The sequence below is a fragment of the Armigeres subalbatus genome, chromosome 3, assembly GCF_024139115.2.
Source record: "Armigeres subalbatus isolate Guangzhou_Male chromosome 3, GZ_Asu_2, whole genome shotgun sequence".
NCBI classification, from domain to species: domain Eukaryota; kingdom Metazoa; phylum Arthropoda; class Insecta; order Diptera; family Culicidae; genus Armigeres; species Armigeres subalbatus.
In genome coordinates this window covers 299,337,971-299,359,886 of record NC_085141.1, presented here as the reverse complement: position 1 = coordinate 299,359,886, position 21,916 = coordinate 299,337,971, and the positions used below count along the sequence as shown (strand labels likewise).

Below are 21,916 nucleotides of genomic sequence, written 5' to 3'. Positions count from 1 at the left end.
AACCTCGTCCAGTTGCTTGAACTGGAGGGTCACTTCCCCAACGACCTCACATGAACGTCGTCACGACCTCTTGGCCAACTTCCTATAGTCCGTCCCACTAGCTTGCGCTCCGTTTCAGAATCAAGATCATTTCAACGGTCTTGGTGCGTCTGGCACGTGCATGTCTAACCTAGCACCAGCTTTTCTGCCCGCATCGATTTAAGGACTTCGGTGTACTTTTCCTATCTATATCACCAACAAGGCCTCGCCTTTATCCTTTCTTTCTTTGCGGTCGAGATACGCTCGACTTCCGTTTTCCCTACTGACCAGCTGTCGGATTTTCGGTCCATTGTGCCGATGATGGCCGGCTACCCTCTTCCGGCAGGCGACTTGCGTCTGGTTGGTGCCTTTCGCCTTTTGGGCCGAAGTCGCCTTCTTGGGTCGACGCCCTATGTATCCCAATCTGTTCCGTCCAGACAACGTTTGGCCTTTATGGTCATGTCGTATGGCTTTGCTCTGAGCGCCTTCGCCGGATTGCTGCCTTAGCTGTTTCAGGCCGCCACCTTTGTCGGCCTTCTCTCTTCCACCACCCTGATAAACGCGTCCTGTTCTTGTCTTGACTCGGACGAAGCATCCGAAGGTTCTGTTTCAGTAACACTAATGTACTGCTTGCACTCGCGAACTCGATGATTTTATCGAGTTGCTCGGCGACCCATCCCGTAGTCACTTGCCGAGCGTGTTTTGGGAACCTATAGGGACGTTCCGATACTTCCGATATATCGGAATATCGATATTTCGATATACGATATTTTTGTATCGATATTTTGTTTTCAATATATCGTAATATCGATATTTTCGATATCGATATATTGAATCCGAACAAAGCAACAACAGAAAAATAATTGACTGTATTTTTAAAAAAATACTTCAAAATGGATAGGAATGTCGTATTTTTAATTGTTCAGATAATTTTTCTCGGAGCATTTGTGTGAAGTGTGCGCTTCACACAAATAGTTTGATAACTTGACACTTTGCATTGACGCGCCGTTGTGTAACATTTGCCATGCCACTGGCCCTTGAATCCTTTCACGGATTCAATTATATTTAGCGTGTTCTTATGATAAATTAGATGAATTAACTTTAGAAACCAAGAAGATATTTATGGAAAGAATTAGAAAAAAAGAAACATATGAAAATTTGCTTTAAAAATTCAAAAAATGCCTCTGAAGGAATTAAAAAGAATTTCCTTAGGAAAATATGTCTAAGTTTTCTGATGAAAATAAATTTTTATTTCTGATGGAAGTTTTAGCGTAAATTTGATGAGAATTTCCTGCGAAACTCAAGGAAACTTGTTGAAACAAAACATAATTCCTCGTGAAAGTTTAAGAGAATTTTCTTTTTTCGTTGAAAATATTTCACTTGATTTTCTAGTGTAAATTCAGATTTTCTTTAAACATTAAATTAATAAAAAATTCCGTTAAAATTATGAAAGAAAATTTTCTGCTGATAAGAATCAGAATAACCAGAGGAAAAATACAAAAAAAATGTCTCGAAACTTCAGTTGTTTTTTGAGTGAAATATGATGTCAGTATCATGCAAAAACTCGCTACCGGTTAAAACTGAATGCCGCCACCGATGATTCTTGGACTGGCACTCTGAAGCAAATAAGATTAAGTAATAGATAATAGAAGTTTTGTTTAGTTTATTTAAAATAATAACTAAGTTTTTACATCCATTTCTAATACTTATTGCAATAAGGGTGATATGGTAATAACCACAGTAATTGAATTACTTCAACAAATATATTCTAAATATTCTCATTTCTGAAATATCATATGATTATCATATATCGATATTTTCATTCCAATATATCGTGATATCGATACTTTGATTCGATTATCTCGAATCAAATATCGATATTTACGAATATCGAACGTCCACCCATCACTGCTGAAACTCTGGTGCTAATTAATTATTAATTTTGAATCACTCATTATTGTTAAGTAAGAATTATTTTAAATCACTTATTATTTAGGCTCCCCTGTGGCTGTCGTCGAATTCAACTGGAGAGTCGTTCAATGATCCATGGTTATCGTTGCATGTCTTTCGGTATGCAAGGTGTTCATCCATTGGTTTACCTTACCTGCTCAAGAGCCAGATCAGCGCAAGTCAGGGCGCTGAGCCTACTCCCACCAGCAGGAAAATCTTGGTCCAGGATTAGACAGCGTGCTACAAGGCTCGCCACGGACGGGCGAAGACAGGCTAGCCATTAGCCACTCGCCGATTCAAGTCAGGGTTACCCGGCTCTACTAAAAGATTAGAATGTCCGACTTCGCTTTCACAATATTACAAAATCCAAATACTATACTGCGATATCTTATCTAACACGCGCCAGAATGATATAATCAGGGCTTCACTGGTATTGATCTGATGTCCAATTGACACTCCATGGGCCCCTGCAGGGGAGTATGGCAACTACAAAACATCCTCCATCCCACCCTCTGATGTATTGCTCAATGCAAGTCTTTATTTATGATTTGTGGTCGTAGGTTTCATTTTGTTCATAGGAGAGCGCTTTATGACGTTCCCGCTTTCTGCGGTTCGAAAACCTCTTCAATTTTTACTGTATTTGAGTTGTTTTAGTGTGCGCCCCTCTATTGATTGCCTATATTGGTAACGCCCCAATTTTCGCCGACTAAACTGTTTAGTTCTCTCTAGCACTGCCAAGCACTATCGTGGCGATAGAAATAAAGATGCCTCAAAGAAATAGAAATTTCTCAAAGAAAAATAAAAATACAAATAAAATGGCTGGGAGAGAAATAGAGTGGAAGCAATTTTTAAATAAGAAATGTACTTGAAAATCTTCTTTAATCCACCTAGCGGTGATGATGCCTTTCTCGTTCATTATAAAATGTATCGAAAAAAGTTCATTGGGGCTGTGAACCTTCCCACCGATTGTTAAACCTTTAGTTAAAATTTCTGTGATTAAAAATAACGCCAAATCTATTTTGTTCCAAATAACTACCAAGGCAAAAATCAAATGGGTCGTCTTTGGGGTAAATTTTATAACGATGGAAAAATTTGACATCGAACTCAAATTGTATCTAAAAGGTCAACGAATTGGTTTACAAGCCTAGAAGTCATGACCGTACAAATCTAGACAAAGATTTGAAACGAGCATAACTCCCAAAATTTATTCTTTCTGATTCCTCGTCTACTTATATTTCTATACCATAGACAAAGGACTGGAAAGTGAAGTTCAGCTGATTTCTAGAAGGATTTAAGATCCGGAAGGAGTGCTTCTGAGCCTCTTGGAAGGAGGTCTTCCAGGCCTCTTGGAAGGAGGCTTCAGGCTCAGGAGGGCTTCAGGCCTCTTGGAGGGAGGCTTCGAGCCTCTTGGAAGGAGGCTTCGAGCCTCTTGGGAGGGCTTCAGGCCTCTTGGAAGGAGGGCTTCCAGGCCTCTGGAAGGGGCCAGGCCCTCTGGAAGGAGGCTTCCAGGCCTCTTGGAAGGAGGCTTCCAGGCCTCTTGGAGGAGGCTTGAGCCTCTTGGAGGCTGAGGCTCTTGGAGCCTCTTGGAAGGAGCTTCCAGGCCTCTTGGAGGAGGCTTCAGGCCTCTTGGAAGGGGCTTCCGGGCCCCTCTTGGAGGAGCTTCCGGGCCTCTTGGAAGAGGCTTTGGGCCTCTTGGAAGGGCTTCCGAGCCTCTTGGAGGAGCTCGGGCCTCTTGGAGGGCCTGGAGGCCTCTTGGAAGGGAGGCTTCCAGGCCTCTTGGAGGAGCTGGCGGGCCCTTGGAGGAGGCTTCCGAGCCTCTTGGAGGAGGCTTGAGGCCTCTTTGGAGGAGCTTCCGAGCCTCTTGGAGGAGGCTTCCGAGGCCTCTTGGAAGGAGGCTGAGGCCTCTTGGAGGAGGCTGAGGCCTCTTGGAGGAGCTGCCCTCTTGGAGGGGCTGAGGCCTCTTGGAGGAGGCTAGGCCCTTGGAGGGGCTTCCAGGCCTCTTGGAGGAGCTGGGCCTCTTGGAAGGGCTCGGGCCTCTTGGAGGAGGCTGGCCTGGGCTTCAGGCCTCTTGGAGGGAGGCTTGGGCCTCTTGGAGGAGGCTGAGGCCTCTTGGAAGGGAGCTTCGGGCCTCTTGGAGGAGCTTCGGGGCCTCTTGGAGGCTTCCAGGCCTCTTGGAGGAGCTTCGGGGCCTCTTGGAGGAGCCTCTTGGAGGCTTCCAGGCCTCTTGGAGGAGGCTGGGGCCTCTTGGAGGAGGCTTCCGGGCCTCTTGGAGGAGCTGAAGGCCTCTTGGAGGAGGCTAGCTCTGGAGGGCTTCCGGGCCTCTTGGAGGAGGCTGAGGCCTCTTGGAAGGGCTTCCAGGCCTCTTGGAGGAGGCTTCGAGGCCTCTTGGAAGGGGCTTCCAGGCCTCTTGGAGGAGGCTTCAGGCCTCTTGGAAGGGCCCGGGCCTCTTGGAAGGGCTTCCGGGCCTCTTGGAGGAGGGCTTCCGAGGCCTCTTGGAGGCTGAGCCTCTTGGAGGAGGCCGGCTCTTGGAGGAGGCTGGGGCCTCTTGGAGGAGGCTTCCGGGCCTCTTGGAGGAGGCTTCCGAGGCCTCTTGGAGGAGGCTTCGACCCCTCTTGGAAGGAGGCTTCCGGCCTCTTGGAGGAGGCCGGCCTCTTGGAGGGCTTCCAGGCCTCTTGGAGGAGGCTGGGGCCTCTTGGAGGGGCAGGCCTCTTGGAGGAGGCCGGGCCTCTTGGAGGGGCTGGGCCTGGAGGGCTTCCGGGCCTCTTGGAGGAGCTTCGGGCCTCTTGGAGGAGCTTCGGGCCTCTTGGAGGAGGGCTTCCGAGCCTCTTGGAGGCTTCCGAGGCCTCTTGGAAGGAGGCTTGGGCCTCTTGGAGGGCTTCCGGGCCTCTTGGAGGAGGCTGGCAGGAGCCTCTTGGAGGGGCTTCCAGGCTGGAGGGCTGCTCTGGGAGGCTGGGCCTCTGGAAGGAGGCCGAGCCTCTTGGAAGGAGCTCGGGCCTCTTGGAAGGAGGCTGAGCCCTCTTGGAAGGCTTCCGGGCCTCTTGGAGGCTTCCGGGCCTCTTGGAAGAGGCTGGGCCTTGGAGGAGCTGGGCCTCTTGGAGGCTGGGCACCTCTTGGAAGGAGGCCCGAGGCCTCTTGGAGGAGGCCCGGGAGCCCTCTTGGAGGGCTTCCGGGCCTCTGGAGGAGGCTTCCGGGCCTCTTGGAGGCGGGCTTGGAGGGCCGGCTCTTGGAGGGGCTGGCCTCTTGGAGGGAGGCTTCCAGGCCTCTTGGGAGCTGAGGCCTCGGAGGAGCTTCCGAGGCCTCTTGGAGGGGCTTCCGGGCCTCTTGGAGGGCTTCCGAGCCTCTTGGAGGAGGCCGCCTCGGGAGGCTGGAGCCTCTTGGAGGGCTGAGCCTCTTGGAAGGAGCCGGCCTGCTCCTTGGAAGGGCTTCGGCCTCTTGGAAGGCTGAGGCCTCTTGGAAGGGCTTCCAGGCCTCTTGGAAGGGGCTTCGAGCCTCTTGGAAGGGGCTTCCGGGCCTCTTGGAAGGAGGCTTCCGGGCCTCTTGGAAGGGGAGGCTTCCGAGGCCTCTTGGAGGGGCTTCCGGAGGCCTCTTGGAAGGAGGCCCCAGGAGGCCTCTTGGAAGGGGCTTCCGAGGCCTCTTGGAAGGGCTGGGCCTCTTGGAGGGGCTTGAGGCCTCTTGGAAGGAGGCTTCGGGAGGCCTCTTGGAGGAGGCTTCAGGCCTCTTGGAGGAGGCCAGGCCTCTGGAGGAGCCGGGCCTCTTGGAGGAGCTGGGGCCTCTTGGAGGAGGCTTCCGAGCCCTCTTGGAAGGAGGCGTCCGGGCCTCTTGAAGGGGCGTCCAGGCCTCTTGAAGGGAGGCGTCCGAGGCCCTCTTGAAGGGGCGTCGAGGCCTCTTGAAGGGGCGTCCAGGCCTCTTGAAAGGCGTCCGGGCCTCTTGAGAGGGGCGTCCAGGCCTCTGGAAGGAGGCGTCCGGGCCTCTTGAGAGGAGGCGTCCGAGGCCTCTTGAAGGAGGCGTCCGAGCCTCTTGAAGGCGTCGAGGCCTCTTGAAAGGGAGGCGTCAGGCCTCTTGAAGGAGGCGTCAGGCCTCTTGAAGGAGGCGTCAGGCCTCTTGAAAGGGGCGTCCGGAGGCCTCTTGAAAGGCGTCCGAGGCCTCTTGAAGAGGGGCGTCCGGAGGCCTCTTGAAGGGCGTCCAGGCCCTCTTGAAGGGGCGTCCGAGGCCTCTTGAAGGAGGCGTCCAGGCCTCTTGAAGGGGCGTCCGGGCCTCGAGGCGTCGAGCCTCTTGAAGGGGCGTGGGTAGTGAAGGAGGCGTCCGGGCCTCTTGAAGGGCGTCGAGCCTCTTAACGGGCCTCTTGAAGGGCGTCGGGCCTCTTGAAGGAGGCGTCCGGAGCCCTCTTGAAGGAGGCGTCCGGAGCCTCTGAAGGGCGTCCAGGCCTCTGAAGGGGAGGCGTCAGGCCTCTTGAAGGAGGCGTCCGAGCCTCTTGAAGGGCGTCAGGCCTCTTGAAGGGCGTCCAGGCCTCTTGAAAGGGCGTCAAGGCCTCTTGAAGGAGCGTCCGAGGCCTCTTGAAGGAGGCTTCCAGCTCTTGGAGAGAGCTGAGGCCTCTTGAGGAGGGCTTCCGGGCCTCTTGAGGCTTCAGGCCTCTTGAGGGCCGGCTCTTGAAGGCGGGCTCTGAGGAGGCCAGGCCTCTTGAAGGGGCTTCCGAGGCCTCTTGAAGGAGGCTTCCGGGCCTCTTGAAGGGCTTCAGGCCCTCTTGAGGAGGCTGAGGCCTCTTGAGGAGGCTGGGCCTCTTGAAGGAGGCTTCCAGGCCTCTTGAAGGGCTGGCCCTCTTGAAGGAGCCCCGGGCCTCTTGAAGGGCTTCCGAGCCCTCGGAGGCTGGGCCTCGGAAGGAGCTTCCGGGCCTCTTGAAGGGAGGCTTCGAGCCTCTTGGAGGAGGCCCGGAGCCTCTTGAAGGGCTTCCGGGCCTCTTGAAGGGAGGCTGGAGGCCTCTTGAAGGAGGCTTGAGGCCTCTTGAAGGGCTTCCGAGGCCTCTTGAAGGGCTTCCGAGGCCTCTTGAAGGAGGCTTCCGAGGCCTCTTGAAGGAGGCTGAGCCTCTTGAAGGAGCTGGGCCTCTTGAAGGAGGCTGCCGCCTCTTGAAGGAGGCTTCCGGCCTCTTGGAAGGAGCTCCAGGCCTCTTGGAAGGGGGGCTTCCAGGCCTCTTGGAGGAGGCTGGAGGCCTCTTGAAAGGAGGCTTCGAGGCCTCTTGGAGGCTTCCAGGCCTCTTGGAGGAGGCTTCCAGGCCTCTTGAAAGGGGCTCGGGCCTCTTGAAAGGAGGGCTTCCGGGCCTCAGGAAGGAGCTTCAGGCCTCTTGAAGGAGGCTGGCCTGGGAGGAGGCTCTGCCCTCTTGAAGGAGGCGTCCGGGCCTCTTGAAGAGGGAGGCGTCAGGCCTCTTGAGGGGGCGTCCAGGCCTCTTGAAGGAGGCGTCCGGAGCCTCTTGAAGGGCGTCCAGGCCTCGCGAAGGGGCTCGGGCCTCTTGAAGGGCGTCTTACTGGAGCCTCTTGAAGGAGCTTCGAGCCTCTTGAAAGAGGCTGGGCCTCTTGAAGAGAGCCGAGGCCTCTTGAAGGAGGGCTGTCAAGCCTCTTGAAGGGAGCTTCAGGAGGAGGCCTCTTGAAGGAGGCTGAGCCCTCTTGAAGGCTGAGCCTCTTGAGGAGGCTAGGGGCTCCAGGCCTCTTGAAAGGGCTTCCGAGGCCCCTGCTTGAGGAGGCTCCGGGCCTCTTGAAAGGAGCTTCCGGGCCTCTTGAAGGAGGCTTCCGGGCCTCTTAGGAAGAGGCTGGGCCTCTTGAGGCCAGGCCTCTTGAAGGGGCTGGGGCCTCTTGAAGGGGCTTCCGGGGCCTCTTGAAGAGGGCTTGGGAGGCTCTCTTGAAGCGGGCCTAGCGGCCTCTTGAAGGGGCTGGGCCTCTTGAAGGGGCTGGGCCTCTTGAAGGGCTTCCGGGCCTCTTGAGGAGCTTCCCGAGGCCTCTTGAAGAGGCCAGAGGCTCTTGAGGGAGCTTCCCGAGGCCTCTTGAAAGGAGGCTTCCGAGGCCTCTTGAAGGAGATTCGAGGCCTCTTGAAGGGAGCCTTCAAAGGCCTCATCCACTTGCCCAAATCAGTGCTTAACAAGGCTGGTCAATAATAAGAGATAAGGTCTGCTCCAAGCACCAGTGCTGTAGTTGCGGGGGGTCGCGGTTAGTCGACGACTAACAAGCTTTATATTTTGCTTCGAGTTAATTTTTATTTTCAAAATTATAATTTTTTTTTTTAAATGCTAGAGCAGTGTAACATTTATATTGTAACATTAGCATACTTAATGTATGCAAGACGATGTGAGGCACTTTCCGTTGCCGGATATGATGTGATTCACAAAGAGGAATATTGAAATTAGAGATGATTCCAAATGAACGAATTGTTTACATACAGAATTTGATGAAAAATTCATATTTGAATACCAATTTGCGCATCAAAAAAGCGTTCATAGTGCACATTTGAGCTCGAACATAACCTGTCGAGGCGTTTATAAGCATTTATCAATCAGCACGGAGGCCCTTAAGTGAAAATTTGAGTCCAAACGTGACCTGTCGAGGCGTTCATAGTGAATCAAGTACTAATCATACAGCATGAAGGCGCATGTAGTGATAATTTGAGTCGAAGGTTTCGAGGCGTTCATAGTGGATCAAGTACTTAACAAACAGCATGAAGGCGCATTCGGTGAAAATTTGAGTCCAAACGTGACCTGTCGGGGCGTTCATAGTGGATCAAGTACTTATTAAACAGCATGAAGGCGCATGCAGTGAAAATTTGAGTCCAAACTTGATCTGTCGAGGCGTTCATAGTGGGTCAAGTACTTATCAAACAGCATGAAGGCGCATGCAGTGAAAATTTGAGTCCAAACTTGGCCTGCCAAGGCGTTCATAGTGGATCAAGTACTTATCAAACAGCATGAAGGCGCATACGGTGAAAATTTGAATCCAGACTTGGCCTGTCTAGGCGTTCATAGTGGTTTGAGTACTTATCAAACAGCATGAAAGCGCATGCGGTGAATATTTGAGTCCAGACTTGGCCTGTCGAGGCGTTTATAGTGGATCAAGTACTTATCAAACAGCATGAAGGCGCATGCAGTGAAAATTTGAGTCCAAACTTGGCCTGTCAAGGCGTTTATATTGGATCAAGTACATATCAAACAGCATATCGTCAAAAAACTGTAGAAAATACCAAAAAGGACACAAACACTAAAACCGTTACCGCTATGAGAAAAATTCTTTGAATCTCCGACGCAGCGTCGGACAAGGCAAGTTGAAGTCGAAGATTGTTGAAACCCTAAGAAATAACCGCTGTAATCCTTCAATACTACCGTTCATACTATAGTTAGTACGACGAAATGGCATTCTTAGCAAAGCGTTATTTGGAAGTGCCCTCGGCTGTACGTTGACATAAATTTGCTCCAAAATATCGCTACAATCTATTCGACCTTGCGAAACAACTGTAATCAGTACGGCCCAAGCGGTGTTACGGCAATTCCTTAGCAGCTCCAGCTTTGTTCTGCACCGTTCATTGGGATTCCAAACGGGGCGGAGCAATACTCCATTATAGACCGCACCAGTGAGCAAAACAGATACTTCAGACACTAAATGTCGGAAAATTCTTTGGCCAAAGAAAGATAAAGCCCAGGGTTTTGGAAACCTTGCCTACAACGTACGAGATGTGCATCTTGTACGTCAGTTGGAAATTCAAAATTACGCCCAAGTCTTTGACATGAGTCAGTCGTTCTATTCTAGTATTCGGATGCGTGTAGGCGAAAATGGTGGCTCCAGGGCCTTATGGAGTTCCGAACATCATTCTCAAGGCAGCAATCATTGCAAACATGTTCAGGCTAGCTATGCAGAGATGCCTCCAGGAGTGTAGTAGTTTTCCCGATAGATGATAAATGGCAGAAGTTGGTTCTGTTACCGAATTGACATGACGGGCAAGTCAACAGCGTAAGCTGGGATGCCATCGGGCTCTCGTTACACCGTCTTAGCCGGTGGGCCTGTACCGGATTTTGGAAAGCTATTTCCAGAACCGTATACTATTATATGAGACCGATGCCAGTCAGAGAAGTGTTCCAATTAATGCAGTAGTACTGCAAGGCTTATTATTGGGCCCGGTATTATGGAATATTATGAACGGCGGACTTCTGAAACTAAAGTTCCCTTCTGATGTCAAGGTCGTCGGCTTCGCCGATGACCTTAGCAGCCCACGGGGATTCAATTTCTGCATACGAGATCAACACGCTGACGGATTGGAAACTCTTCTAGTATTTTGTCCCCATCCAAAACCTCAGATTGGTCCTTGGCCACCGGAGATGTTCCGGGTTTTTCGAGGGTATGTTAATGCATTTTTTCTTCTGCTTGTTATTTTAAGTGACGTTTACTTCCATCATGTTTTATCCTTTTCCCAGAAACTAGAACTAGTATGCTGACCAATGCTGGCTGATCCAAAATCCGTAAGGTATACGCAGAAATATGGCCATTTCCAAACGGTCTGGGATTGGCGCTGAACAGTTGTAACTTTTGCAGATCACCCAGAACCTGTTACAAATTGGCCAATGTTTGTCTCTCCGATAGGACATGAAGGTCCACCCAAAACGTGATTACAGGCTTGTTTTTTGTTGGCGCAGATGAGGCACTTTGGTGCCTTATCGCATTCCTGCGCCTTGTGCTCTTCCTCACCACAACGCACGATGATACAGGTTACTACGGTCTGGGTCCATACAGTCGTAGGACTTGTACCCCGACTCTAAGCACGAATAGCACTTGTCCACTGATGGCGGCTTGAGTTTGCTTACTAGGCATACTGACCTGCTGATCTTCAACCTCCATTCTCCATGACTTTTTTTGGCTTCCATGACTGATCTGAGGTAGGCTACCTGCGTGCCAAAGGTACCGCCTCTTAGGCGTACAGAGGTCTTCTCAACGCACTGCTCGCTGATGGCATAGACGACGTCGTCCGCGTTCGTAACCTCGTCCAGTTGCTTGAACTGGAGGGTCACTTCCCCCCCAACGACCTCACATGAACGTCGTCACCCAAGACCTCTTGGGCCAACTTCCTATAGTCCGTCCCACTAGCTTGCGCTCCACGTTTCAGAATCAAGATCATTTCAACGGTCTTGGTGCGTCTGGCGCATTGCATGTCCTAACCTAGCACCGAAAGCTTTTCTGCCGCCCGCATCGATTTAAGGACTTCGGTGTACTTTTCCTTATCTATATCACCAACAAGGCCTCGCCTTTATCCTTTGCTTTCTTTGCAGGTCGAGATACGCTCGACTTCCGTTTTGCCCTACTGACCAGCTGTCATGGATTTTCGGTCCATTGTGCCGATGGCACTGGCCGGCTGGTACCCTCTTCCGGCCAGGCGACTTGCGTCTGGTTGGTGCCTTTCGCCTTTTTGGGCCGAGAAGTCGCCTTCTTGGGTCGACGCCCTATGTATCCCAATCTGTTCCGTCCAGACAACGTTTGGCCTTTATGGTCGCATGTCGTATGGCTTTGCTCTGAGCGCCTTCGCCGGATTGCTGCCTTAGCTGTTTCGGGCCGGCCACCTTTGTCGGCCTTCTCTCTTCCCACCACCCTGATAAACGCGTCCTGTTCTTGTCTTGCGACTCGGACGAAGCATCCGAAGGTTCTGTTTCAGTAACTTACTAATGTACTGCCTTGCACTCGCGAACTCGATGATTTTATCGAGTTGCTCGGCGACCACCCGCATCCCGTAGTCACTTGCCGAGCGTGTTTTAAGGGCTTATACCTAGGGACGTTCCGATACTTCCGATATATCGGAATATCGATATTTTTGTTTCGATATACGATATTTTTGTATCGATATTTTGTTTTCAATATATCGGTAATATCGATATTTTTGCTTTCGATATCGATATATTGAATCCGAACAAAGCAACAACAGAAAAATAATTGCACTGTATTTTGTAAAAAATACTTCAAATGGATAGGAATGTCGTATTTTTAATTGTTCAGATAATTTTTCTCGGAGCATTTGGTGTGAAGTGTGCGCTTCCAACACAAATAGTTTTGATAACTTGACACTTTGCATTGACGCGCCGTTGTGTAACATTTGCCATGCCACTGGCCCTTGAATCCTTTCACGGATTCAATTATATATTTGGCGTGTTCTTATGATAAATTAGATGAATTAACTTTAGAAACCAAGAAGATATTTATGGAAATGGGAATTCAGAAAAAAATGAAAACATATGAAAATTTGCTTTAAAAATTCAAAAAAATGCCTCGTAGGAATTAAAAAGAATTTCCTTAGGAAGTTCAAAATATGTCTGCAAGTTTTCTGATGAAAATAAATTTTTATTTCTGATGGAAGTTTTAGCGTAAATTTTGATGAGAATTTCCTGCCGAAACTCAAGGAAACTTCGTGTGAAACAAAAACATAATTCCTCGTGAAAGTTTAAGAGAATTTTCTTTTTTCGTTGAAAATATTTCACTTGATTTTCTAGTGTAAATTCAGATTTTTCTTTAAACATTAAATTAATAAAAAAAATTCCGTTAAAATTATGAAAAGAGAATTTTCTGCTGATAAGAATCAGAATAACCAGAGGAAAAATACAAAAAAAAATGTCTCGAAACTTCAGTTGATTTTTTGAGTGAAATAGTGATGTCAGTATCATGCCAAAAACGCCGCCGCTACCGGTTAAAACTACGACGAATGCCGCCACCGATGATTCTTGGACTGGCACACTCTAGAAGCAAATAAGATTAAGTAATAGATAATAGAAGTTTTGTTTAGTTTATTTAAAATAATAACGTGAAGTTTTTACATCCATTTCTAATACTTATTGCAATAAGGGTGATATGGTAATAACCACAGTAATTGAATTACTTCAACAAATATATTCTAAATATTCTCATTTCTGAAATATCATATGATTATCCGATATATCGATATTTTCATTCCAATATATCGGTGATATCGATACTTTGATTCGATTATCATATCGAATCAAATATCGATATTTTGAAGTATCGGAACGTCCCTACCCCATCACTGCTGGGGAAACTCTGGTGCTATTAATTAATTATTAATTTTTGAATCACTCATTATTGTTAAGTAGAATTAATTTTTAAATCACTTATTATTGTTAGGCTCCCCCATGTGGCTGTCGTCGAATTCAACTGGAGAAGTCGCCTTCAATGATCCCATGGTTATCGTTGCATGTCTTTCGGTATGCAAGGTGTTCATGCATTGGTTTACACTTACCTGCTCAGAGCCAGATCAGCGCAAGTCAGGAAACGGCACCTGAGCCTACTCCCACCCAGCAGGAAAATCTTGGTGCCAGGATTAGACAGCGTGCTACAAGGCTCGCCACGGACGGGCGGAAGACAGGCTAGCCATTAGCCCACTCGCCGATTCAAGTCAGGGTTACCCGGCTCTACTAAAAGATTAGAATGTCCGACTTCGCTTTCACAATATTACAAAATCCAAATACTATTACTGCGATATCTTATCATTAACACGCGGCCAGAATGATATAATCAGGGCTTCACTGGTATTGATCCTGATGTGCCAATTGACACTCCATGGGCCCCTGCAGCTAGGAGTATGGCAACTACAAAACATCCTCCATCCCACCCTCTGATGTATTGCTCAATGCAAGTCTTTATTTATGATTTGTGGTCGTAGGTTTCATTTTGTTCATAGGAAGCGCTTTATGACGTTCCCGCTTTCTGCGGAGTTCGAAAACCGTCTTCAATTTTTACTGTATTTGAGTTGTTTTTTAGTGTGCGCCCCCTCTATTGATTGCCTATGTGTGGTAACGCCCCCAATTTTCGCCGACTAACTAGCTTTTAGTTCACAACTACAGCACTGCCAAGCACACTATCGTGGCGATAGAAATAAAGATGCCTCAAAGGAAATAAGAAATTTCTCAAAGAAAAATCAAAAATACAAATAAAATGGCTGGGAGAGAAATAGAGTGGAAGCAATTTTTAAATAAGAAATGTACTTGAAAATCTTCTTTAATCCACCTAGCGGTGATGATGCCTTTCTCGTTCATTGTAAAATGCATCGAAAAAAGTTCATTAGGGCTGTGAACCTTCCCACCGATTCAAAAGGTTTATAGTTGAAACTTCTCTGTGATTAAAAATAACGCCAAATCCATTTTGTTCCAAATAACTACCAATCTGGCAAAAATCAAATGGGTCGTCTTTGGGGTAAAATTTTAACCAAGATGGAAAAAATTGCCATCGAACTGTCAAATTTTATCTCAAAAGTCAACGAATTGGAGGTTCACAGCCTAGGAAGGTCAAGACCGTACGAATCTGGACAAAGATTTAAAACGAGCATATCTCCCAAAATGTATTCTTTCTGATTCCTCGTCTACTTACATTGCTATATACATAGACAAAGGACTGGAAATTTTGATCTAGAAGGATTTTGATCCGGAAGGAGGCTTCCGAGCCTCTTGGAAGGAGGTTTCCGAGCCTCTTGGAAGGAGGCTTCCGAGCCTCTTGGAAGGAGGCTTCCGAGCCTCTTGGAAGGAGGCTTCCGAGCCTCTTGGAAGGAGGCTTCCGAGCCTCTTGGAAGGAGGCTTCCGAGCCCCTTGGAAGGAGGCTTCTGAGCCCCTTGGAAGGAGGCTTCTGAGCCCCTTGGAAGGAGGCTTCCGAGCCCCTTGGAAGGAGGCTTCCGAGCCTCTTGAAAGGAGGCTTGAGCCTCTTGGAAGGAGGCTTCTGAGCTCTTGAAGGAGGCTTCTGAGCCTCTTGGAAGGAGGCTTCTGAGCTCTTTGAAGGAGGCTTCCGAGCCTCTTGGAAGGAGGCTTCCGAGCCTCTTGGAGGAGGCTTTGAGCCTCTTGGAAGGAGGCCTGAGCCTCTTCTAAGAAGGCTTCCGAGCTTCTTGTAAGTAGGCTTTCGAGTCTCTTGGAAGCAGGCTTCCGATACTCTTGGAAGGAGGCTTCTGAGCCTCTTGGAAGGAGGCTTCCGAGCCTCTTGGAAGGAGGCTTCCGAGCCTCTTGGAAGGAGGCTTCCAAGCCTCTTGGAAGGAGGCTCTGAGCCTCTTGGAAGGAGGCTCTGAGCCTCTTGGAGGAGGCTTCCTGAGCCTCTGGAAGGAGGCCTGAGCCTCTTGGAAGGAGGCTTCTGAGCCTCTTGAAGGAGGCTTCCGAGCCTCTTGGAAGGAGGCTTGAGCCTCTTGGAAGGAGGCTCTGAGCCTTGGAAGGAGGCTCTGAGCTCTGCAGGAGGCTGAGCCTCTTGGAAGGAGGCTTCTGAGCCTCTTGAAGGAGGCTCTGAGCCTCTTGGAAGGAGGCTTCCGAGCCTCTTGGAGGAGGCCTGAGCCTCTTGGAAGGAGGCTTCCGAGCCTCTTGGAAGGAGGCTTCCGGGCCTCTTGGAAGGAGGCTTCCGAGCCTCTTGGAAGTTGGCTGCCGAACCTCTTAAAAAAGGCTTCCGAGCCTCTTGAAAGGAGGTTTCCGAGCCTCTTAAAAGGAGGCTTCCTGAGCTCTTGGAAGGAGGCTTCGAGCCTCTTGGAAGGAGGCTTCCTGAGCCTCTTGAAGGAGGCCTGAGCCTCTTGAAGGAGGCTTCCAGGCCTCTTGGAAGGAGGCTTTGAGCCTCTTGGAAGGAGGCTTCCAGAGCCTCTTGGAGGAGGCTTCCAGGCCTCTTGGAAGGAGGCTTCCGAGCCTCTTGGAAGGAGGCTTCCGAGCCTCTTGGAAGGAGGCTTCTGAGCCTCTTGGAAGGAGGCTTCTGAGCCTCTTGGAGGAGGCCTGAGCCTCTTGGAAGGAGGCTTCCTGAGCCTCTTGGAAGGAGGCTTCCGAGCCTCTTGGAGGAGGCTCCGAGCCTCTTGGAAGGAGGCTTCGAGCCTCTGGAAGGAGGCTTCCGAGGCCTCTTGGAAGGAGGCTCTGAGCCTCTTGGAAGGAGGCTTCTGAGCCTCTTGGAAGGAGGCTTCCTGAGCCTCTTGGAAGGAGGCTTCCGAGCCTCTTGGAAGGAGGCTTCGAGCCTCTTGGAAGGAGGCTCTGAGCCTCTTGGAAGGAGGCTTCCTGAGCCTCTTGGAGGAGGCTTCCGGGCCTCTTGGAGGAGGCTTCCGGAGCCTCTTGGAAGGAGGGCTTCCGAGGCCTCTTGGAGGAGGCTCTGAGCCTCTTGGAAGGAGGCTTCCAGGCCTCTTGGAAGGAGGCTTCCTGAGCCTCTTGGAAGGAGGCTCTGAGCCTCTTGGAAGGAGGCTTCCAGCCTCTTGGAAGGAGGCTTCTGAGCCTCTTGGAAGGAGGCTTCCGAGCCTCTTGAAGGAGGCTTCTGAGCCTCTTGGAAGGAGGCTTCCAGCCTCTTGGAAGGAGGCTTCCTGGAGCCTCTTGGAAGGAGGCTCTGAGCCTCTTGGAAGGAGGCTTCCGAGCCTCTTGGAAGGAGGCTTGAGGCCTCTTGGAAGGAGGCTCTGAGCCTCTTGGAAGGAGGCTTCCTGAGCCTCTTGGAAGGAGGCTTCCTTGAGGCCTCTTGGAAGGAGGCTTCCAGGCCTCTTGGAAGGAGGCTTCTGAGCCTCTTGGAAGGAGGCTTCTGAGCCTCTTGGAAGGAGGCTTCCTGAGCCTCTTGGAGGAGGCTTCCTGAGCCTCTTGGAAGGAGGCCTGAGCCTCTTGGAAGGAGGCTCTGAGCCTCTTTGGAAGGAGGCCTGAGCTCTTGGAAGGAGGCTTGGAGCCTCTTGGAAGGAGGCTTCCAGGCCTCTTGGAGGAGGCTTCCTGAGCCTCTTGGAGGAGGCTTCCTGAGCCTCTTGGAAGGAGGCTTCCAGGCCTCTTGGAGGAGGCTTCCGGAGCCTCTTGGAAGGAGGCTGAGCCTCTTGGAAGGAGGCTTCCGAGCCTCTTGGAGGGCTTCCGGGCCTCTTGGAGGAGGCTGAGCCTCTTGGAAGGAGGCTTCTGAGCCTCTTGGAAGGAGGCTTCCGAGCCTCTTGAAGGAGGCTTCCTGAGCCTCTTGGAAGGAGGCTTCCGAGCCTCTTGAAGGAGGCTTGAGCCTCTTGGAAGGAGGCTTCTGAGCTCTTGGAAGGAGGAGGCTTCCAGGCCTCTTGGAAGGAGGCTTGAGCCTCTTGGAAGGAGGCTTCGAGGCCTCTTGGAGGAGGCTTCTGAGCCTCTTGGAGGAGGGCTTCCAGGCCTGAGCTCTTGGAAGGAGGCTTCCGAGCCTCTTGGAAGGAGGCGTCCGAGCCTCTTGGAAAGGAGGCGTCTGAGCCTCTTGGAAAGGAGGCGTCTGAGCCTCTTGAAAGGAGGCGTCTGAGCTCTCTTGAAAGGAGGGGCGTCTGAGCCTCTTGAAAGGAGGCGTCTGAGGCCTCTTGAAAGGAGGCGTCTGAGCCTCTTGAAAGGAGGCGTCCGAGTTTCTTGAAAAGGGAGGCGTCTGAGCCTCTTGAAAGGAGGCGTCCGAGGCCTTTCTTGAAAGGAGGCGTCTGAGCCTCTTGAAAGGAGGCGTCCAGGCCTCTTGAAGGGAGGCGTCCAGCCTCTTGAAAGGAGGCGTCTGAGGCCTCTTGAAAGGAGGCGTCTGAGCTCCTCTTGAAAGGAGGCGTCTGAGCCTCTTGAAAGGAGGCGTCCGAGGCCTCTTGAAAGGAGGCGTCTGAGCCTCTTGAAAGGAGGCGTCCAGGCCTCTTGAAGGAGGCGTCTGAGCTCTTGAAAGGAGGCGTCTGAGCCTCTTGAAAGGAGGCGTCTGAGCCTCTTGAAAGGAGGCGTCTGAGGCCTCTTGAAAGGAGGCGTCTGAGGCCTCTTGGAAAGGAGGCGTCCAGGCCTCTTTAAAGGAGGCGTTAGAGCCTCTTGAAAGGAGGCGTTAGAGCCTCTTGAAAGGAGGCGTTAGAGCCTCTTGAAAGGAGGCGTTAGAGCCTCTTGAAAGGAGGCGTTAGAGCCTCTTGAAAGGAGGCGTCCGAGCCTCTTGAAAGGAGGCGTCCGAGCCTCTTGAAAGGAGGCGTCCGAGCCTCTTGAAAGGAGGCGTCCGAGCCTCTTGAAAGGAGGCGTCCGAGCCTCTTGAAAGGAGGCGTCCGAGCCTCTTGAAAGGAGGCGTCCGAGGCTCTTGGAAGGCGGCGTCCAGGCCTCTGGAAAGGGAGGCTTCAGGCCTCTTGAAGGAGGCGTCCAGGCCTCTTGGAAGGAGGCCTTGAGCCTCTTGGAAGGAGGCTTTGAGCCTCTTGGAAGGAGGCTTCCTGAGCCTCTTGGAAGGAGGCTCTGAGCCTCTTGGAAGGAGGCTTCCTGAGCCTCTTGGAAGGAGGCTTCCGAGCCTCTTGGAAGGAGGCTTCTGAGCCTCTTGGAAGGAGGGCTTCTGAGCCCTCTTGGAAGGAGGCTTCCTGAGCCTCTTGGAAGGAGGCTTCCAGCCCTCTTGAAGGAGGCTTCCGAGCCTCTTGGAAGGAGGCTTCCGAGCCTCTTGGAAGGAGGCTTCTGAGCCTCTTGGAAGGAGGCTTCGAGCCTCTTGGAAGGAGGCTTCCGAGCCTCTTGGAAGGAGGCTTCCCGAGCCTCTTGGGAAGGAGGCTTTGAGCCTCTTGGAAGGAGGCTTCCGAGCCTCTTGGAAGGGAGGCTTGAGCCTCTTGGAAGGAGGCTTCCGAGCCTCTCTTGGAAGGAGGCTTCTGAGCCTCTTGGAAGGAGGCTTCTGAGCCTCTTGGAAGGAGGCTTCCGAGCCTCTTGGAAGGAGGCTTCTGAGCCTCTTGGAAGGAGGCTTCCTGAGCCTCTTGGAAGGAGGCTTCTGAGCCTCTTGGAAGGAGGCTTCCTGAGCCTCTTGGAAGGAGGCTTCGAGCCTCTTGAAGGAGGAGGCCTGAGCCTCTTGAAGGAGGCTTCTGAGCCTCTTGAAAGGAGGCTTCTGAGCCTCTTGGAAGGAGGCTTCCTGAGCCTCTTGGAAGGAGGCTTCTGAGCCTCTTGAAGGTGGCTTCCTGAGCCTCTCGCAAGGAGGCCTCCGAGCCTCTTGGAAGGATGCTTCCGAGCCTCTTGGAAGGAGGCTTCCTGAGCCTCTTGGGAGGAGGCTTCTGGCCTCTTGAAAGGAGGCGTCCGAGCTCTTGAAAGGAGGCGTCAGCCTCTTGAAAGGAGGCGTCCGAGCCTCTTGAAAGGAGGCGTCCGAGCCTCTTGAAAGGAGGCGTCTGAGCCTCTTGAAAGGAGGCGTCTGAGCCTCTTGAAAGGAGGCGTCTGAGCCTCTTGAAAGGAGGCGTCTGAGCCTCTTGAAAGGAGGCGTCCAGGCCTCTTGAAAGGAGGCTTGAGCCTCTTGAAAGGAGGCTTGAGCCTCTTGAAAGGAGGCTTCTGAGCCTCTTGAAGGAGGCTTCAGGCCTCTTGAAAGGAGGCTTCTGAGCCTCTTGAAAGGAGGCTTCTGAGCCTCTTGAAAGGAGGCTTGAGCCTCTTGAAAGGAGGCTTCCGGGCCTCTTGAAAGGAGGCTTCCAGGCCTCTTGAAAGGAGGCTTCTGAGCCTCTTGAAAGGAGGCTTCTGAGCCTCTTGAAGGAGGCTTCTGAGCCTCTTGAAAGGAGGCTTGAGCCTCTTGAAAGGAGGCTTCTGAGCCTCTTGAAAGGAGGCTTCTGAGCCTCTTGAAAGGAGGCTTCCTGAGCCTCTTGAAGGAGGCTTCCGAGCCTCTTGAAAGGAGGCTTCTGAGCCTCTTGAAAGGAGGCTCTGAGCCTCTTGAAAGGAGGCTCTGAGCCTCTTGAAAGGAGGCTTCATGGCCTCTTGAAAGGAGGCTTCCGAGCCTCTTGAAAGGAGGCTTCCGAGCCTCTTGAAAGGAGGCTTCCGAGCCTCTTGAAAGGAGGCTTCCGAGCCTCTTGAAAGGAGGCTTCCGAGCCTCTTGAAAGGAGGCTTCCGAGCCTCTTGGCCACTTTTGCCCAGGGAAATCGAGACGCTTTCCAACACGAAAATTTCCTTGACCGGACCGGGAATCGAATTAATACTAAAATTCCTTCATTCGAGCTACCGGATTTTGGCTTTTTGTAAATTTGCGGTGGCTGTTGGAATAATATTTCAAAGTTTCAATTGTATCCACAGAATTATATTTCCATAAGAGTTTTGAATAATATTATTTGAGAAATTTAAAATAAATAAACGCAATTGGGAAAGGCTTACTAAATTTCCATGAACTTTGAAGTTGCTATCCCAGTTCTGTTTGGAACATTCATCTGCTTAGGCAGCATGACTTGACTATTTTTTGATTACACCTGATGATCTATTGAGATTAGTTGCGAATTCACATTTTTAAATATTCATAGAAATATAGGTACTGCCCACTCAGATCTCTATTGGATCGTGAGTGAGTTTTTAAAACGCAGTTTGATTATACGAGAAAGGCAAAATTGTAATCATTATTCCGAAACTGTTGACACCAATACTAGCCAAAAGCGAGCGATTAATGGATTTTCTATGCAGCATGGTTGTTGGATAGGTTTGATAACGTAGCATGATGCGGCGACACTTTGATGTTGAGTAAAACTGGCGGCAACGACGACGACGGCACGGAGCAAAATAAAGGCGAAAAAAATCAAATCTCAACAAAAAGAATAAAGAAAGTCCTCTCGAGTGTGAGTGGGTGTCCAAGTGGGAGGGGCGATGAATGACACCACGGATTACTTCAAAAGCAGTGGTGCGTGCGGTGGTAGTAGTGGAGCTGGCGATGCCGGCAAAATTGGAACAAGCGGGGGCGAATCGGTGAAAGCCGATGGCCCCCGCCGCCTTAGCGTCGAACGTGATGGACCCAGCACCAAGTTGTTGGGATCATCTTCCGGCGTCATCCGACGGTGGAGCACCAGCAACAGCTCGGTCAACCGGAGGAGCAGCCAATCAAAAGTGTGTATTGATAGATTGTATTGTATCCTGCTGAAGCTGCTGCTAGCTTGTTTAGCATTGTTCACGCCAGTGTCGTACACCACACGCACAAGATTGAGTTTCCGGCAATCGATTTTGAACCAATCACGGCACGTCGGTCGAGGTGTGTATTGCGCGCCAGATGTAAATTTTGCTGAGTTTTGCAAAGCCTAATCGGAAGTGTGTCGGCGGTCCTTCAGATGAACTGCTGAAGAGGCACGGCTTTTGTATCTATATAGGAACCACCCTGCTGCACGTTTCGTATCTACTTGCTTTCATCTAGTGACACCCTACGCAATCAGAATGACTGACAAGTAATCTTCGCTGATCGGATGCTGTACTGTCTATCAAAAGCTTGAAGCACTTTCCACGCTAATCGTATTATTTCTTGCATATATATTCTAACGTGTGTAAAAAATGCTATTTATTACTTGTACAAAATTAAAGATGGGATGGAAGATTAGGTTTTTTTTATAGGTATTGATAACTATCAAATTTTTAATGAAGCATATTCTAATAGCTATGGTCTGAAAATCACCAAAGGTAAGATATACATTTTGAACGTTTGATCAAATCTTAAAGTGTTTATAGCTGGAGAAACCTTCAGTACAAAATAATTTAACTTTAACTTATCAAAAAGCGCTTATGCTTTTTTTCGAAACATGAGCAAATACTCAACAAAAATATCATGTTTATTCCAAAATTATAGTACTATATCCATGTAAAATTTAATATCTACTACCGCAACTCACAAAAAATGACATAAGTATTTATGAGACCATCTTGACGAACATGAACACAAATATTTAATAATCTTAATAATCTTTTATGTACATATATACTATCTTACATTGTTCCTCGAATTAGTTTAAATGAATTTGATCATTTCCAACGCTCAACTGAGGGAAGATCCATAAAGTACGTCACGCAAAAATTGGCGATTTTCAACCCCCCCTCCCCCCTTCGTCACGTTTTTTGTAACAAACCCCCAAAATTTTTGTATGGATCGTCACGCTGCTCAGAACCTCCCCTCCCCCCTAGAGGCGTGACATACTTTGTGGACGGCCCCTGATCGATTGTAGATTAATTTTCATTGATTTTCTCACATGTAGCAAGTGTGTTTAGAATGCACTGAAATGAAGAAATCTGAATACCGTAACATCATAAATTTATGTCAGCCGACATGAGTATGATAAA

General features: G+C 50.2%; 1 protein-coding gene across 1 annotated transcript in view; it reads left to right on the top strand.

Moving 5' to 3' along the window:
• The first annotated feature begins 20,493 nt into the window (after positions 1 to 20,493).
• Positions 20,494 to 21,916, top strand: part of LOC134224951 (alpha-catulin) — a 506,545-nt gene continuing 505,122 nt past the window's right edge. The window contains exon 1 of the mRNA XM_062704626.1: positions 20,494 to 20,701. The gene's annotated coding sequence lies outside the window, so the exon portion shown is untranslated. The remainder of the gene's footprint in view (positions 20,702 to 21,916) is intronic.